The sequence below is a fragment of the Microtus ochrogaster genome, unplaced genomic scaffold, assembly GCF_000317375.1.
Source record: "Microtus ochrogaster isolate Prairie Vole_2 unplaced genomic scaffold, MicOch1.0 UNK3, whole genome shotgun sequence".
NCBI classification, from domain to species: Eukaryota; Metazoa; Chordata; class Mammalia; order Rodentia; family Cricetidae; genus Microtus; species Microtus ochrogaster.
Genome location: NW_004949101.1, coordinates 5,066,092 through 5,085,911, shown reverse-complemented (window position 1 = coordinate 5,085,911; position 19,820 = coordinate 5,066,092). Strand labels below are relative to the sequence as shown.

At 40.3% G+C, this 19,820-nt stretch overlaps 1 protein-coding gene across 1 annotated transcript in view; it reads left to right on the top strand.

The window, feature by feature from the left end:
• Pcsk2 (proprotein convertase subtilisin/kexin type 2) overlaps positions 1 to 19,820 on the top strand; it is a 243,206-nt gene that overhangs the window by 9,686 nt on the left and 213,700 nt on the right. The window lies entirely within an intron of this gene.

Here is a 19,820-nt window from a genome sequence, read left to right as displayed (position 1 = left end):
CAGCATACACACAAAAGGAAATTGGACTCAACTTGAGATTGAAGGATTGAAGGCAGGAAAAGACAATTGACAACCATCAAGTGAGCCATTGGCATACTTCTATTTTCCTACAGTTCCCAATTTAGGAATTAATAGTAGCAAGATGAAGGAGGTCTTTACACACACACACCAAAAGTCTGTGATTAAAGCACGATGAAATGCAGCTGCAGAGGGGAGCATGGGAATGGTATTGCCATGGTTTGGGATATGCAAAAATGTCTCCACACACTTGTATTTTGAGCACCTGGTCCCTAGGTGGTGACACAGTTTTGAGAGACTGTGAAACCCTTGGGGCATGGTGCCAGCTAGTGGACATGGACCACTGGGTGGACCTTAAGAGGACTTTAACCCATTCTAGCTTCTCTTCCCTGATTTTCTATGACGTGAAGAGGAGCTGCCTCATGTTGCTACCATGGCAGACAGAGACTCCCTGCTGCCAGTGAGCTGTGTTTCCTGAAACCGTGAGCCAAAACGAACCCTTCCTCCCCTAGGCTGCTTCTGTCACAAATTTTAACATAGTGACAAGAAAGGTAACCCATACAAACATCCACTTAGGAGCTGTCATTATTTCAAAGGACAGGAAATCAAAGGCAACTTTTAGAGTACGGGAAAAGAGGATGGGGCTTGAAGGGAGACAAAATTTTGGACACTGCTGATGGGATTTGGAGAGACCTGGGGAAGACATAATAATGATTTGTGGGCTGGGATGCAATTGATAGCTCTGGAGGAAGACATACAATTGACGTCATAGAGTTCTTTTCTACAGAAACATTCAGATTGAGTGTGGAGAAATAAATACTGACACTGGCGATAACTAGAGTTCTCTGATGTGCAGGGACCTCAATGCTGTCCTGTCTGTAGACAGTTTCACATATACACTAATTGATGGCTGGTGGTTTCTCTGACCTGGGACTGGCATATTCTCTGAGTAGAACGTAAAGAAGAAGAGTTTCATACGCACTAAACTGTCAGGCCCACGGGACTCTGAGCAGCAGCCTTCGTAAGGAAGGTCAGCTCTGAATGGTCAAACGAATGGGGTTGCCAAATGCCAGTGGTTCCTTCCGTAAGTACGGTGCTGAGGGAGGGAGGAAGTGGTTGGGTGTGATTGGGATGACTCTTCTGAACAAGGATGTCTAAACACTTGTCACACCACTGGCAGATTGCTACTCCACCAAAATATTGTGACATTCCTCACTAATTGAGTCTGTATTATTCTAGCTGGTTTATCCAGAGTCATTTACATTTTCACAAATAATAACTGCAATTATAGTATTGCAGCCTGTCGGGAAAGGAAGAGACTTTTAGAAAAGTATTGGCTTTGCCCTTCATTTTACACATGAGAAAAAAAGGAGATTAAATATGCTACTTATGCTGTTTTATTTGTTATTTGCTGGTTTCTTTTGCTGGGGTTTTTCATTTGTTTGTTTTTATTTGGATGTTTTGTTTTGTTTCCTTTGTTGCATTTTTTGTTTTGCTTTAGTTTTAACATGAGTTCCCTATATAATCCAGGGTGGTTAACTCACTATGTACCTCAGAGTGGCCTCGAACTCATGGTAACCCTCCTGCCTTGGCCTTCTAAAATTCTAGACATGAGCTACCATACCTAGTGCATAGTTGTGTAGCTGAGTACTTGTCTGGTGGTTTGGATGTTTGAATATTTAGCCCCCCCCCCACCATGGAACTCTTTGGGAAGGATTAGGAGGGGTGTCCTTATGGAGGAAATATGTCACTTGGAGGGGCATACTTTGAAATTTCAAGGCTTTCACCATTCCCAGTGTTCTCTTATCTCCCGCTTATGGATCCAGATGTAAACTCACAGCTATTCTTGCTACCATGCCTTTACTCCACCATCATGGACTCTAATCCTCTGAAGCTGTAAGCCCAATTAAATGTTTCTTTTCTAAGTTACTTTGGTCATGGTGTTTCATTACAGTGGCAGGAAAGTAACTGGAAGCACTTTAAGTCAACCTTGGGTCCTTCTGCTTATCAGCTGTGCTTTGGAACTCCTGAGCAAGACTTTCAGGATGAAGGAGACTGCAAACTAGACCAAGTGACATTCCTGTGGGTGACTGGCCTTAAAGGCTACTAGTCACTTCGATTCATTGAGTTGATCATATCAGTTCACTTCAGACCCTCCCGTCTGCTTTGTTGTGCAGTTTTACTCCCGAAGTGTTTATGAACTCTAGCTTTCTAAACAAAACTGCTCATAAATTCAGGAATTCTCGCAACAGCCTGTTGGGGATTTACCTTTGATGAAATACAGCCCAGTAATCTGTGACTTGGCTAAGTTAATTAAGAACTTAGTGATCATTGGAAGTCACACTTTGTGGTGAGAAGAAGGATGGGATAAAGAGGAAGGATAGGAGGAAGAGGAAGAATGGCATGAGGAGTAAGGATAAGAGGAAGAGGAAGGATGGATAGGTGCCAGCAGAGAGGTACTTCGGATGGTTACATCTTCAGGGAGCTTTGGCATGAGTCCTAATTTGAAGCCAGCAGTGGAAGCTATAAATACATCACCCCAGACAGTTAACTGGAAAAAAAGGAAAGAATCATTGAATGATTGTGGAAGGTTTGAATCAGTTAGCAACGAAGTAAACAAGGGCCGTAGTCACACCAGGAGAGAGGGTAGAATATTCAGTTCATGTGGTAAGTGTGTACTGAGCACATTTAATAAGCAGGGACGATGTAGGCCATGGAAACATAGACTTTGAGAAAAAAAAAAACAGGCATGGTTCAATCCCTTGGATATAAGCAAGGTTCTGAAAAATGGAGAAAAGATCAAGTCCCAGTGTACACTTTTTGAGCCTTTGCTTAGTGTCTTAGTGTCAGTACTAAGTAAGAAGATTTATAGATGAGGATACAGGATTATACGAAAGTACCTAGGGATCTTAAAAAGACTGTGCTCTTTTTGCAACTACTTGTAAGTAGTTGTTCTGACTAGATGCTAAGGGACAGGGAGATGAGCTCAAAGAAGTGGGCCAGGGCCAATTTAAGAGAAGTTTCCTTGTAGGAGGGAGGCCACTTGTTTGTCCTGGCCACTCAGAACCAAAATAACCACACAGAAACCATCTTAATTAAATCACTGCTTGGCCCATTAGCTCTAGCTTCTTATTGGCTGACTCTTACATATTAATTTAACCCATTTCTCTTCATCTGTGTATCACCACGTGGCTGTTATTTACCAGCTAAAGTTCCATCTGACTCAAGCAGGGCTACATGGCTTCTCTCTGACTTTGCCCTTCTTTCTCCCAGCATTCAGTTTAGTTTTCCATGCCTGGCTAAGTTCTACCCTGCTATAGTTCCGAAGCAGTCTCTTTATTTATTAAATAGTAATCACAGCATACAGAGAGTAATCACAGCATACAGAGAGAAATCCCACATCAGTTTCCCACCACAAGCTGAGGAGTTTGCATTCTACAGCTAGATAGAGGGAGGCATTCAATACTCAGAAAGTTCAGCAGAGTGGCCATGTACAGGAAATCCTAGGATGATCGATGAGCTAACAGAGAAAGGGAGAGGGGCTATATCTCAGGCTGTTCCGTTTGTCCCACAGAATCAGTCATATCTCAGCAGCAGACAGCACTTCCCTTTTAGTAGATGATATTACTGGGAGTCAGGTATTGTATCTTTAACCCCATTACCACTGGCCGATGACATCAATGATGTTAATGCTTTGATTAATTACTAGCCTCGAGTCTCAATAAACAGCTATTGGAAGCAGCCAGTTACATCTATAAAATTTAATCCAGCTAAGAACAAAATACATGCAAGTACATTTTAAAGGACAGATTCTCATGCCTAAGTCAAACTTTTTAAAGAATAGGGGAACCAAAGAGCATCATCACTGGGGTACCAGCCTACCTTAGAGGCGGGAGGTTCCCTGATACACCAGAGAAATAATGTTTGCTATAAGTTTTCCTTCTGGGATGCTAGGTGGATGGAAAGAAAGGCTAGTGAGTGGGGCTTTAGTCAAATTCCCTCTACCTGTGTCACCATCTGATTGATGTTATCCTAGACTTGATATATCCATGTTCAGTTCTTAGGCATAAATCATAGGGATTCATAAATTGAATCCCATGTAGGGTCTATACTCAGTATTAAAACAACTCAGTTTTTCATCCTGCTGTGCTCCCTGTTAGAATGAAGTGTGGTTCTAAGACTCAGAGGCTATCATTCATGGAGAGCAAATGTTTAGGTGTGGTTCAGAAGTGGCCAAGGTTGGCTAGAGTAATAGGTTCCAAGGGTTGGACCAATGACTCCTTTCCACATTGAACATAGCAAATCTGCTAATTTGGGAAGAACATTAATTATTATTTTATTACCACATCCTTGTTGAGCCCTGTGGAGATGAGGAACACTTAAAATGATAAATTCTGCCGACTGAATGAAGGGAAACTCAACTTTATATACAAAGCTTATTATCAGTTTTTTGGGTAGATTGGGTAAATTCACCTAATCTGATGTTGCCACTTAGCTTTTCAAAACATGGAAAACTCGTAGCATTCTGTCTCAAGTTCTACATGCAGAAAGCCGTCTTAGACCACACTAACCTTATGCAACCCCCTAACGAATGCAGTTGAATGCTGTCCTCCATGGTAGCTACTTACTCAAAGCAGCAACAGCCTTCTTCCACTGGGCTCGTGTTGACACAAGAGCTAGCGACACCCTCAGTAATGAGGCTGCTTTACTGCATGAAAGACATCTGTTTAAAGAAGCTGTCAGGCCTTCAGTCCTCTAGCAAAATCATATTTACTTTATTCATCTAAATAATGTGGCGTGCTCGCCTTCTGTAGGAGATTATCTTGTGCTGCTTCTCGTTGATTGAGTTTTATGAGACAGTATATGATTTTATGTGCACCCATATGCCACTCTGCTGAGAATGGGATGTCCTCTTGTTGAGTGGTTTCAATTACTACATCCTTTTAGAGTTCTAGCATCATTGGATGTACCCAAAAATATTCATTTCTTCCCCCCTCCCCCACTTTCTTTTTCATTGCCCAGCTATGCTCCCCTCCTAAATTGGAAGAAAAAAATAAAAAATAAATGCCCAGAATAACTTATTCTAGATTCCGCTCCTAATGCCTTACTTTCTGTTTGAATAATTATAGCAACTGGAGTCCACTGAAATAAGTTATTTGTTAGTGACATAGACCTTTGTATGTGAATGTCCAGACATAAGTGAGTGATAAGCACAGTGCATGTCCAGCGATGTCTCTTGTCCTCATTTTGTAAGTTCACTGTGAGGCAGGTGTGGTCATAACTGTGATTGTGAACTTGTGCTCACCACACTTAAAAGACTGTACTATATCAAGAAGCACACTGAAAACCATTGCTGAAAAACACCTGACATCAGCCTGCTCCTGAGAACAAACCCCTACTGGGGAGCAGTATAAAATAACTACCTGGCCTCTTCAAATCTGAGGACGCAATAAAAGACAGACGCTCTAAGGAACTCCTTGAGATAGGCAAAGAAAGAAAAACAGTAACTCTGTGCAGCGAGCGATCCTGGTCTGATCTACAGTTCCAAGTTTTTCATTTTTTGTAACAAATATTATTAAGACGATTGGCAACATAATGATGATGTCTATATATTTTGAAATATCAGTAATATTTTTCTTTTTTTATTTGGGGGAGTGGCAAGACAGGGTTTTACTAACCAAAGACTGGCCTCAAAGTCATGACAATCTTCCTACCTCAACTTGCTGAGTTACCACTATGCCTGGCTTCAGTGATAAGACAGTATTATTATTAATTATTATTATTATTATTTGCATTCTTATTTTAATGTGATACTTGTTCTTATATTTAAATTTTTAAATTCCTTCAAAAATGTGTGGACTGACTCAAAGCCAACACTCTGCTATTTCCCTCTATGAACATAAACTCACTTAAACTCCCTCTGCCACAGTGAGACTTTGCCCTCCTCTGCCATGGCAGAGAGTTTTGCTGTAGCACAAACTGATAATTGTCTGAACCTCACTTTTCTTAGCTATATAAGCCAGAGGTAAATTAGAAACCTGGGCCCCTGGGATCTAAATAACACCCACACAAACCCCTATTACACCCCTGTAAAAGCCCTATGCTTTCTCCACTATTCACACAAACTCTGGGATAGATCGTTACTTCATTTCTGGATCCAGCTTCCATGCAAGCTTTCCAATTAGCAAATCACATCTCTGTCCAACATCCACAATGAAACCATGAAACTTGGACATCACCTTGGCTGCGCCTGCATAGCTAAACCCTCACCATGAATCCAAAGGCATTTTCCTGATGATACCAAGAGTTCAGACAGAATTAAAATATGCATCCCTGGAAAGTCATCAGAATGACTCCCATGGGAATTCCTGGGACATGGCATTGAAAAGGACTCTTGGAAAGGAGATGAGTGACTCCTCCAGTCCAGCCTCTCAGCGCCTGGGCTCAGCATCTTCACAGCTTTCACATGTGCTCCTCCCCTGGCCTGCTATACTCAGTTCTGCCTAGGCACAGCAGATCTTTTTCTTACCTAAGCCACTATGGCCTCGGAGGATTCTCCCAAACTGAAACTGTTCTCCTTCCCAAGATAGCAGCTGAGGTGAGAAAGTAAAGTAAGACCTGGTACTGAGAAATAAGACCTGAAGTAAGTGGTGATGGACTCCACTTGCTTTTATTTTTCAAAATGAAATTATTTTATTACACATATCAACTTTCTAAAGCACACAAATGGCATTCAGGAAATAATATAGAGAAGTAAACACAGGACAATTAAATCAGCTGAAATATTATACCTGATGTCAATTTTCACTAGCAGGTGAATATTTAATATGCATCTTTTTTACCTGGGTACCTTTCTTACACATGTCACTTTGTTTTCTCAGAAGGGTACATTGTGAGTGTCGCTCTGTGTCAATGAGAAAGGCAGTAGAGCTTTCAAAGCTGTATAGCGTTCCAGCTCTCAACTTCTAAAATGCAATAAACTTCTTTTTCTTTTCTTTCACCACCACTTCTATGCGTCCTGCTCTTCTGACCCATTGAGACTAATGTTGATATCTTAATATATAATTTGTGCTGATATCATTGTTCAAAAATATAAAAATGGAAAGGTAGATGATCAAGATAGATAGATAGATAGATAGATAGATAGATAGATAGATAGATAGATAGATAATAGCTAAGTAGGTAAACTGTAGATAGTAGGTAGATGATAGACATAAATGATTGGAGATAATATATGATAGTAGATAATAAGGGTTAATGATAGATATAAGGTAGATAGGGAGAGAGAGAGATGATATGACATAGATAGACAGTGTATAGGTACTAGGTAGAACCATCACTAGTTCTTTCTCTCTTATTCCAAGGATGACATGGCTTGCCTTACCATTATGCACAATTAAAGAAAATCTAGGATGGTCTCTGGGAAAGGTCAGGCAAATGAAAGTCCCATTGTTTTTTATATGCAAGCCCTCAAATATAATTGCCAAGCAGTTTGCAATCCTGGCTGTATTGTTTCATCTCCCAGTTTGTTCCTGAAACATCTTGACAGTAGCTTCTAGAGGGCAAAGTTGTAAGAATATTCAGATGTAGAATGACTCCTGAGCGTCCCCAAACTAGACTGCCAGAGAAGCCCAGCTAAAGTCATCAAAGTAAACAAGGTGGTCAGATGCAAGGAAGCAGTCAGGAGAAACAGCTTCTGGTCAGAAGGGAGGCTTTCACTTGGTGAAGGATGGATCCCAGAATCCATGGCTACATTACTTCTAAGTGGATGCACAGAAGCACAGCACCTGGGGTGGAGGGTGAATACAGCCTATCTGGAGCACCAACACATCATCTAATCCAGGGAACCAGAGCCTCAAAGAAGGCAGGCACAAGCTGCATCAGAAGGCCATGCCTCTTTATCTGGATTTCCCTGGTGCCGGGAGAAGCAAGTGTGTGGGTTCAAATAAGTGCTTCAGCTTGGAGTCATACAGAAGTGGGAAATGAAGCACGAGGGGACAGAGAGAGGCATTGGGAAGTCTTGCTGGGATCCATAAAATTTTGCAACATACTGAGAATTTTCAGCTCTCTGCAAGTCTGAGTTAGCAGCGTTAGGATCCTGGTACCCAGCCTGAGTCTGCAAGCTGACAAATGGCTTTGAATCCTTGGCCCCGGCTCATTTTCTCTTTCCTTCAGGAGCTGTGCACATTTTGCCTTAAAAGAATAAAGTGGTAGCACTAAAAACAATGTATGTCCATGCACGTGAGTGAGTATGTGTGAGAATGAATGTGTATATGTGTGTGCATGTATATGCACATATGTGTACATGTGAGTTGTGAGAGTATGTGTGTGTTTCTAGGGAAAACATGTATAAAGTGCTTTAAATATGAGAAGATTTTTACTGGAGCACTCAATTGAATATTTGGGGGCCTATCACTGTTTTTAATGTCTCAACTATTTTTAATACTAGAATTATCCTTAGAAACGAAGGAATGCATCTATCAGTATCACATCACTGAGATGTATAGAGAAAAGTGTCTTCCCCTACTGGGAGGCGCACACAGCCTCTCTCTTCCCCTCCCGATGGGGCTCCTGCTTGCACAGTGTTCTCAAACAGCTGACTGTGTCAGAGGACAGTAGATCTGGAGTCTGTACTCCAAAGATAAGAAGTAAAGTAACCGATGTGCAGATTACTATTCCATTAATTTGTGATTGGCCAACGTATCTGTTTATACGTTGCCCAAGGGGAAGCTCATTAGTTTCAGAACTCAGCCTTGTCAAACCAATTAGTGCCATTTGCTTCCAGAGCCCAGAGAGCTCATAAAGAAGTCACCATCATGGCTCCCAAGGGCCCAAGGGTGGGGATGTCACTTACAGTGTGGCTACATGTTGAGTTCCACTCACTTTGCCATGAATTCCAGTCCATATTTACAAAGACGGGTAGAACACAGAATTAGGAATAATGTTGAGGGCCTGAGCCGTCACCCTCCAGTGGCTGGGATTTTGTTCTTTTATGCTTCTGTACAGATTCATCTGTCCATTCATGAATCTCTGTGTGTGAGTGTGTGTGTTATACATATGAGTGCACACCTATCACTGTATGTGTGGGACTGTAACTCCAGTGTCTTCCTCTATTGCTCTCCAGCTGATATTTTGAGGCAGGGTCTCTCACTGACTCTGAAGCTCACTGGTTCAGCTACGCTTTCTGATGGGAAAGCCCTGGAGTTTCTGCTTTTTTCCCCACCCAGCCCCTGCCCCCTGCAATACTGGAGTTATAAGCACACATCACTGCTCTTGGTTTTTATGTAGATGCTGTAGACCCCAGGTCATGATCGCATACTTACACAGCAAGCATTTTATGCAACTGGGCTATCTCCCCAGCCCCTAATGTCTGCTCTTATGAAATGAAGCAACTGGACCAAGCCAAAGGGTATAACTCAGTTAGCTCTGACAACACAGCTAAGGAAAGCTATCTCAATACATGATAGGTAGGAGTGGTAGGGCCTATGACCCTCCCCCAAGACGTTCACAATTAAATATTAAAATACATTACATTTAATTCACAATTTAGAAATGATCTTAGACTTTTAAATGTTGCTCCAACATGGGTGTACCCATGTTCATGGCTGTGCTTTTTACAACAGGCAATATAAGAAGCAACCCAAGTGCCCATCAATGCTTGAATGAAAAACAAAATGTAGAATGTAAGCACACAGAGTGAGTAATTGCTCCTTGTTAAAAGGGAAGAAACCCTGACACATTCTCAGCACATAAGAGCCTTGAGGACATTCTGCTTAAGTGAAATAAGGCAAATATGAAAGGTCAAGTGTTGCATGCTTCCCCTGACAAGAGATATCACAGAGACAGAGAGGGGAAAGTTGCAAGCCTAGGAGAAGGGAGGATGTTTAATGGGTTGTCATAACTTCTTTGCCTGATGCTGTGTTAAAATACCTAAGAAAAGCCGGGCGGTGGTGGCGCACGCCTTTAATCCCAGCACTTGGGAGGCAGAGGCAGGCGGATCTCTGTGAGTTCGAGACCAGCCTGGTCTACAAGAGCTAGTTCCAGGACAGGCTCCAAGCCACAGAGAAACCCTGTCTCGAAAAACCAAAAAAAAAAAAAAAAAAAAACCTAAGAAAAGCAACTGAGAAGGGAAAAAAATTTTCTGGCTTCGGAGGTATAGTTCATCAGGGCAGGAAAGTTGTGGGGCAGTAGGAGTTTGAGGCAGCCGGTCACATCACATTGTTGTAGGAAGGAGCATCAAGTGATGAACGCATGGTATTTTCCACTTTCCTTGGTTTTATACACTATGGGATCCTCACAACAGAGAATAGCCCCACCCAGAGACAAGTCAGTCTTCTCAGATCAGCTAAGGACATCAAGGCCATTTCACACAGGGGTGCCTGGAGGCCCATCTCCCAATTGATACTGATTCTACCACATTGATAAATGATATTGACCATCATACAATTATAAGTTGGTTTTGATGTTTTAGTTCATATTTGGTTGGGGGGGGGAGATGGTGGAGGGCAGTGTTTCCTCTGCGTGTGTGTGTTCATGCAGTGGTTATCCAACCCAAAGCCCCACACAGGTCAAGTGATCTGCCACTAAGCTCACCTTCAGCTTTGTTTGCTTGTTCTTTGCAGTAGGGACTCACAGAATAGCCCAGGTTGGCCTCACTACTGCCCAGTCTCACAGCCATTCAGCTCCAAAGAAACACACAGAGGTCTACATTAATCATAAACTGGTTGGTCTATTAACTAAGACTTCTTATTAACTCATACATCCTACATTAACCCATAAATTTTGTCTATGTTAGTCATGTGGCTCGGTACCCTTTATCAGTGAGGCATTCTCATCTTGCTTCCTCTGCATCTGAGTGACGACTGCAGACTGAACCTTTTCTCTTCCCAGAATTCTCCTATTCTGGTTGTCCTGCCTATACTTCCTACCTGGCTACTGGCCAATCATCACTTTATTAAAGTAACACAAGTGACAAATCTCTACAAGGAATAGGACCATTGTCCCACAGCAGTTCTGACAATGGGAGGTTGACAAAGGGTACACAGTGAGATGTACTTAGCAGTACTAGGCTACATATGTTAAAGTGATTGAAATGGAAATTTTCACACTGCATATGTTTAGCAGAACTCTTTTCAAAAGACAAGTAATAAACAATAGCATGGAGAATTTGTTCCCTTAGTCCTGCCTTTAATCCAGTCCTCCCCAAAATGATGTCTTACATAATCATAGTACAATTAGTAAAAGCAGCAAGGAAGCATTGGTTCTAGTCCTTAAGACCTTTACAAAATTTTCCAGTGGCCTCACAAATGTCTTTCTCTCTAATGCAGGCTCTAACCTAGAATTTGTAATGTGCTTATTTAACTGTCTTCCTTGTCGCCTCTAGTTTTGAAAAGTTCTTGGACCCTTAGCCAGTTATGGGTTTGTCTGGCCTTTCCATCTGATAGAATACACATTATATATTTGTCACCAGAGGTTTACGCAGTGCAGAGTGTGTCCTTCCTGTGGTCACCTCAGCACTTGCCTAAGGCATCTCATCATGGGGAAATTCACTCAGTTCACTCGGTCAGTACCTTCTAGGTCCCTGTGATTTGCCTGCTGTTGTATTTTTTCTTATTAACTTTGTCATCCACTGGTAACACTCTACTAGACACACTTCCTAAATGATGAGGTTCCACTTTGACCACCACCTCCACAAGTCCACTGTAAGGAAAATTTCCTTTTGCCTCCATTCAAATTTACTTTCTAAAACTCAGTAAACAAAGCCAAAATAAAAATAAAATATATTTTTCCAAAACTCACTGCTACTTAACCCCAAGTTCTTCTCTAGTGTTAAAATTCTGAGATTTATAGTACCCAACTTAATAGGAAATAAAAATCTACGTCTGTGCCAACCAGCAGAGGTCAAAGTCATAGGATTCTGGGTAGCCAGAGGCATTACAGCAATGCTTTCTTTCCCTTGGTTCATGTTTTAAACTCAAATTTTAACATTACCCCAAGCACATGAATAGGGTTAAGTATAAAATGTATTCAAGAACCATTGAGCCTGGAAAATGCACATGAAATATTTATGTTAAATATGCCCTAGAGAATCTGATTTTTAATGAACAGGAGCTAAATTACGAAAGCTACAGTGTTCTAAAGACTTTCTCTTGCATGCCAGTCCCCTGACAGACTTGGCTGTGCTCTTGAAGGCCACCCTATAGCCACAGATCTGATCCTAGCTCTCTCCTTCCAAGCCAAGAATGTGCCAGCACAGCTCCTATCTGAGCTTCTGGGACTGATGTCATAAGTGGACAGATAACTAATCTTATTACAGACTTCCTAGTTGCCCTAAAAGCTGAGGAAATAAGGCATTTTTTTTCATTTAGCTATTTCTTTCCTGCTATCTACTGCTAAGGGGGGGAGGAAATCCTTAAATGTAGCAGTATAAAATAATAACTATTTCATTATAGCCACATTTGAGGATTAGAAATTCAGACAATTCAGAAAAGAAACTGTAATGGAAAAATAAGTATATGAAAATACTCAAACATTTAGAACAGAGAAACCCAAATAAGGTGGTATATTTTTCTATTAAGTTGGCAAATATTTAAACACCAATCAATAGCTACCAAATTCGTGTTGTTGAGACTTCAGAAAAATGGATATTTGCATCCTTCCTCTGGTTTTGGTCGATTTTGGAATATACACCCTTAGAGGAGACTTGTAGAACATACTGTTCCTTATCTCACTGAGCAATCTGAGATATAAGAAAATCTCATCTAATACAGTGACCATTGTCTGATATTGTAACAAAATAACCAACATAACCAACTTATGAAGAGAAAAGAGATTTAGGGGCTCCCAATTTGGGAGGCTCTGTTTTGGGCTCTTTGACAAGGTAGCATATTAAAGCTGCTCATGTCATCACTAAGAAGCGAAAGAAAAAAAGAGGAAGCTCCTTTCATGGCATGGACCAATGACCTGAAGACCTCTCAGTAAGCCCTACCTCTTACAGCTGTCCACCATCCCGCAACAGTGAAAAGTGAGAACCAAAATGTTGACTCAAAGGCTTCTGGAAGACATTGTAGATCTCAGCTATGGCACTAGCATCCTCTCAGATCCCCTTTATTTCTGTAAACTGTAGAGAAGTCCCTTCTTTCATTGCCAGTTTTATTTGAGAATTTTCTCTTATTTTTGTTCTTAACAAGAATTTCATTTTTATCATTTTTGTTATGTATTTTAAAGATTAATTTTTGTTGAACTTTATATCTTTTCTATATTCTGTTTCATTTATTTTAAATTAAATATTATAGTTTTGTTATTCTTGGGATTAGGGTGGAGCAGGATTTTACTGTAACTTGGAACTCATGATCCTCCTGCCTCAGTCTCCCTCTTGCTGGGATTACATTTCTGTGACCATTTGAACTCAACTTGCTTTTTCAAGTTTCATGGGATGTAACATTAAGCTGCTGATTCTGGATCTTTCTTTTTATCCCTTTTCTTCTCTCCCTCCTCCTTGTCATCGTCCTCTTTCTCTCTTTCTCTGCCTCTTCCTACTCCCCCATCCTCCTCTTCACCCTCTTCCTTGTGTCCCAGAGACTGAGACTGATCCCAGGGCCTTAAGGGAACTAAGAAACCATGCTACCACTGAGCTACATCTCCTAATAGGCATTTTATAGCTACGAATATTCCTCTAAGCATTATTTTGCCTAAATTCTTAAGTTTTAGTGTTCTTGTATTTGTTTTGTTCAACTCAAAATATTTTCTAATGACTCTTGTAATTTTCTTTCAGTTATCAATAATTTAGTAATATATTTGTAATTTTTGTGTATTCCTGAATTGTGTGATTTTCTTTGTTCACTTAATGTCATTATAAAGTGTGATCAGAAAGCATATTCTGTGTTTTCACTCTTTCTAAATTTATTGACACCCATTCAGCAACCTAGCATATGGTCTTTCCTGGAGAATATTTCATATGTATTTGAGAAGATGTATTTTCTTCTACTTCTAGACAAGTATTTTGTGCATCTGTTAAGCCTTCTTGGTTTATAGTTTTGTCCATGTCTTCAGTATACTCTTTGATCTCAGCCTAGCATTTCAGCCCTAATACAAGTAAGTCTTTCAAGTCTCTGTGTTCTTCACCTCTCTGTCACTATAATAAAATATCAGAGATAGTTATCCTGTAGAAAGAAAGGACATATTTTGACTTATATTTTTAGAGGTTCTGTTTTGTCATGAATTGTTCCCATACCACGGTATAGAGGGTGACAGAGAAAATCTATTTACATCACAAACTACGGAAAAGAAGAAGAAAGGGCCCCTCAATGAATAAAGTACCATCACTGGTCCCCTCCTCCTGAAGATTCCACTACCTTAAAACAGCACTGCCCTGGAAATGAAGTCTTCTTAAGCACATAGGCCTGTAGCAGACATGCAAATCCAAACAACAGAACCAACAGTGACAGACCAATAACTTCATTTCTTCCTGCAATTCTACTGGGTTTTGTTTCATCTTTAGAGACTTTGTTAATAAGTAAATTTCATATTTTTATAGTTTCATGCTGTCTCATGGATTTATTTTTATCCTCATAAGATGTTATTCCTTGTTTCTATCAATAAATTTTGTCTTAAAAATTTGGTTTAGTTTGATACTTACGGAACAACACCTATTATTTTACTATTGTTTAGGTAACTTATTTTTCACAGTCTTTAATTTTTCAACCCATCTGTGTATTTGGATCTAAAATATGCTTCTAGTGCGTAGCTTATGGCACAATCACAAGCTGCATGTTTTTCTTATCAATTCCCTCAATTTAGCTTTTGATTGAAATTTTGAAACTTTTTACTAACAATGATAAGATTTACATATGTAATTTTTCTATTTCTCACCTATATGTGTATATATTCAGTTTTGCATCACTAATTAAATACTTGAAACCAACTACTTAGAAAGTTAAAAGTTTGCTTTAAGAAACACTATGCAGAAAATCTGGAAGTGAGATTGACACCACTGCCTGTGTTTAGGTTGATGCTCTGGGCCTTATTGTTGCTGTATTGATTTATTTGCTTTTTCATTTTCTGTATTTCCTAGACTAATTCTCTGAACTCTGACTTTTTGAGTGTTCTTCTGATCTCTCCTTGCTTAGCCTGGTAGTCAGCCAAATATTGGACTGACATTTTCTTAAAGATAGTGACAGGGTTTATATCTGTTCCCCATTTTTAATTGGATTATTTGATTTTGATGTCTAATTTCTTGAGTTCTTTATATATTTGGTACATCAGTCCTTTGATATGGGATTGGTGAAAATCTTTTCCCATTCAGTAAGATGCCTTTCTGTCTTATTGACTGTGCCTTTTGCTTTACAAAAGCTTCTCAGTTTCAGGAGGTCCCATTTATTTATTGTTGCCCTCCGTGTCTATGCTACTAGCGTTATATTTAGGAAGTGATCTCCTGTGCCCATGCATTGAAGACTACTTTCCACTTTCTCTTCTATCAGGTTCAGTGTGGTCAGATTTATATTGCAGTCTTTAATCCATTTGGACTTGAGTTTTATGCGTGGGGATAGATATGGATCTATTTGCATTCTTCTACATGTTGACATCCAGTTATGCCAGCACCATTTGTTGAAGATGCTTTGTTTTCCATTGTATAATTTTAGCTTCTTTGTTAAAAATCAGGTGTTCATAGGTGTGTGAATTGATATCCGGGTCTTCGATTCAATTTCATTGGTTAACCTGTCTGTTTTTATGCCAATACCAAGTTGTTTTCATTACTGTAGCTCTATAATAGAGCTTGATGTCAGGGATGGTGGTGCCTCTGGAAGTTCTTTGATTGTTCAGGATTGTTTTGGCTATCCTGGGTTTTTGATTTTTTCATAGGAAGTTGAGTGTTGTTCTTTTGAGGTCTATGAAGAATTGTGTTGGGATTTGATGGGGGATTGCATTAAATCAGTAGATTGCTTTTGGTAGGACTGCCATTTTTATTATGTTGATCCTATCTATCCAAGAGCATGGGAGAATTAACAGAAGAATATCAAATGGCCAAAGACACTTAAGGAAATATTCAACATCCTTAGCCACCAGGGAAAAGCAAATCAAAATGACTCTGAGATACCATCTTATACCAGTCAAAATGGCTGAGAACAAAAATATCAATGAGAACTTATATTGGAGAGGATGCAGAGTAAGGGGACACTCCTCCATTGCTGGTGGAATTTAAATTTGTGCAACCACTTTGGAAATCAATATGGTAATTTCTCAGAAAGATGGGAATCAACCTACGTCAAGGATGTGAAGTGTTCAGTTAGGTTCATAGCGGCATTCTTTGTAATAGCCAGAACCTGGAAAAACATAAGTGTCCCTCAACCAAAAAATGGATAAAGAAAATGTGGTACATTTACTCAAGGGTAAATATTAATGACTTCTTGAAATTTGTATGCAAGTGAATGGAACTAGGGGAAAAAAAAACACCCTAAGTGAGGTAACCCAGACTCAGAAAGATGAGCATGGTGTGTGTGTACTCACTCATAAGTGGATACTGGATGTAAAGCAAAGGATAACAAACCTACAGTTCATGATCCAGAGAAGCTAAGTAACAAGGGGAACCCTGAGAGAAACATACATAGATCCCCCTGTGGAGGGGAAGTAGACAAGATCTCCTGAGAAAACTGGGAGAATGGGAGTGAAAGGAGAAGAGAGGTAGAAAGGGGACAAGGAGGAGAGACGCGGAGGTGGGAGGCAACTTGAGGGAACGGGATGACAGAAATGGGGGCAGAACAGAGATGAGAGCAAGGAAAGAGATAGCTTGATAGACGGAGCCATTATGGGGCTAGCTAGAAACCTGGCACCAGAGAAATTCCCAGGAATCCACAAGGATGACCCCAGCTAAGACCCTAAGCAACAGTGGAGAGGATGCCTGAACTGGCCTTGTCCTCTAGCCAGACTGATGACTATCTTAAATGTCACCATAGAACCTTTATCCAGCAACTGATAAAAGCAGGGGCAGAGAATTACAGTGGAACACTGGGCTGAGCTCCCAAAGTCCAGTAAAGTGTGAGAGGAGTGAGAATGTGAGCAAAGAGGTCAAGACCATGATGAGAACACCCACAGAAACAGCTGGCCTGAGCTAGTAGGAGCTCACTGACACCAGACTGATAGTGCGGGAGCCAGCATAGCACCAAACTAGGCCTTCTGAATGTGGGTGACTGGGGCAGACTATGGGGCCACTGGTAATGAGATCAAAATTTATCCCTACTGCTTGAACTGGCTTTTTGTAACCCATTCTCTTTGGAGGGATACCTTTCTCAGCCTAGATATAGGGGGAGGGCCTTGGTTCTGCCTCAAAGCAATGTGCTAGACTTCGTTGACTTCCCTTAGGAAGCCTTACCCTCTCTCTCTCTCTCTGAGGAGTGGATGGGGAGTGTGGCAGAGGGGGAAAATGGAGGGAATAGGAGGAAGGGAAGGGAGTAGGAGCTGAGATTGGTATGTAAAATGAGAAAAGATAGTTTTTAAAAATAAAATAAAAAAATAATAAAAAAGATAGTGACTGTGTAAGGGTTTCTTATCTTTGCTGGCAGCCTTTAGATACATCTTAGGGCACACCTTTTATGCTCAGGCAGAAGTTTGCAAGTCTGTTTTGACCTTCAACTTCTATTTCCATAGAGTTTCAAGATCAGTCAGAAGTGAACATTTGAGATCTTTTTAGGTATTTTCTGGTTACTCGAACAGTTCTCTTGTATGTGTCACCTTCTAAGTCTCTACAAGCATCGTGACTGGCAAAACCTCTGTGAATATGTCTCTCCCCATATTTTTCTTTGCAGTTTTCGGGCCAGTTATTCATTGACCACAGTTCCTAGTTTAAGAAGCTGTGATGTTAGGTAATTGCCACAAACTGCCTTCAACACATGCTCCAAATATAAAACCTTTCTCAGTGAACAATGTTGGAGTCATATAACAAACATTAGCTCTATAAATAGGACTTTCTGGATATTTTCCTGTTATCTGGGAATGGGGCTTCTTGAATGACTCCAATCTTGGGCACATCCCCCTGTGTCTGTTAAGTTGCTATTTTACACACATACTATGGTGGCTGAGATGACTTTGAAGCCATCTGCTTTCAAAGAAACCATAGAATTTGGCATCAGTGGGCAAACGGGACATGTTATAAACCCCACAAGTCTTTGGTTAATATTATTGGCAGAGTACTGTCTTGCTTGATTAAATGTTCCTCAGGAGGCTTCAAGCTTCCTGTTAATTTTCCGAATTCTGAAATGGTTGCTTGGCAATTGTTTCCAGTGCTTCTGTGAAAGTGATTCTTGAAGCTCCTCAACTCATCATTCTTGAAGGGCTCGCCGTCCCCAAACACAGCAGCGTCTTCAATTATTAAACAAGAAAGAGGAATAAATGTCTAAGAATACATCAGCAATGGAAAGTCTAAATACATCATGGTATCTCTTGTGTCATAGCAACAGCTACCAACAGAGAGGTAAAAGTAGAGTGTGTAATAACATGTGAGGGGTAGATGAAAAACTATTTTATATAATAATGCCTAATAGTTACAATATATGTGAGCAAAATTAACTCATATATTTAAGAAAATAATAGTTTTCTCCTGACAGTGGATTGACTTAGAAAAGAAAAGGAAAAAGATTGTCCATTAAGCCAAATACTACTAATAAAGAAAAGGTGATTTTTAAAAAAAAATCCAGTTCTTTTGTCTATTCTATTTGTGTTTTCCTTAGTTTTCTAAATCTACTATTATTTAATTATAAAATTCTCCTTTTATAATGATGATAGTTAATTAAGAAATATTTGTGCCACACTGAGTCTCTACTTGATGTGAAAGTTCTCAATAAGCCTCAATTAATTTTGAAAAGCTTCTTTCAAAGCATTCACCTCCTCTTCCCTTTCCTTCTAAGCACTTGGTTGGAACACACACCTATGGTTTACCATCAAATGTTTTGAATGGTGGAACACTTTAATTCAGGAACCCCTTTAAAAAATCTCATGCAAACCATGTGTCTTCTCTCCAATAAAAATGGACATATGCCCATTATTTTCTTAGTTGTGAAACATTTGGTTAAATTAACTGTTCAGAATAAGTACTACAAGCAACGTATTTTCATCACTATGAAGGCATGTGAAAGAGTAACAGAGATTTGGAAACCTTGGAGATATAGATATAGATAGATATATACCTATATGCAAAGGAGGTCCTAGAAGGGGGTAACTTGCCCAAGAACCTCCTGTTAGATGATAACAAACATGGGCAACATTCAGGAGTTCAAGCTTTTCTCTCAGGTCTCTTCCCTCAAGTTGCCTGGGGCCATAGACCAAATGGCAGTGCATGCTAGAGCTTCTGTAACTCATAGAGAAAGACAAGCTCTCCTTGCTGTGGCTTTTTCTCTGGTCTTGGCACTCACACTTGATTCCAGGTGCCCTTGGAATGTAGGAAAGCAGTGTGGAGCCTTCCCTGGCACCCAGCAGGCACTTGTCCCATTTAAGGGACCACACTGTTCCCAACCAGATGAGAGGTACCAAAGAGACACAGGGAAACCCCAAGAGAGATGAGGTAATTGGTCTGTAAGAGTACTTAGACACAGCACAGCCCTGGGGCATCTGGGTACTATGTGCTGTATAAGCACTTTCTGGAAGAGGAGGTTGGAGAATTCAGTGTGTGTGTGTGAGTGTAAAGACAGGGTTGTAAAAGCTACAACTTGGGAGAATAAAAAAAAAGCATTTGAAGAAAGAGGAAGAAATAGGTACCAGATATGCAGTAAGGAAAGCAAGAGCATGGAGGTTTGGAGTCTAACAAGAGATCT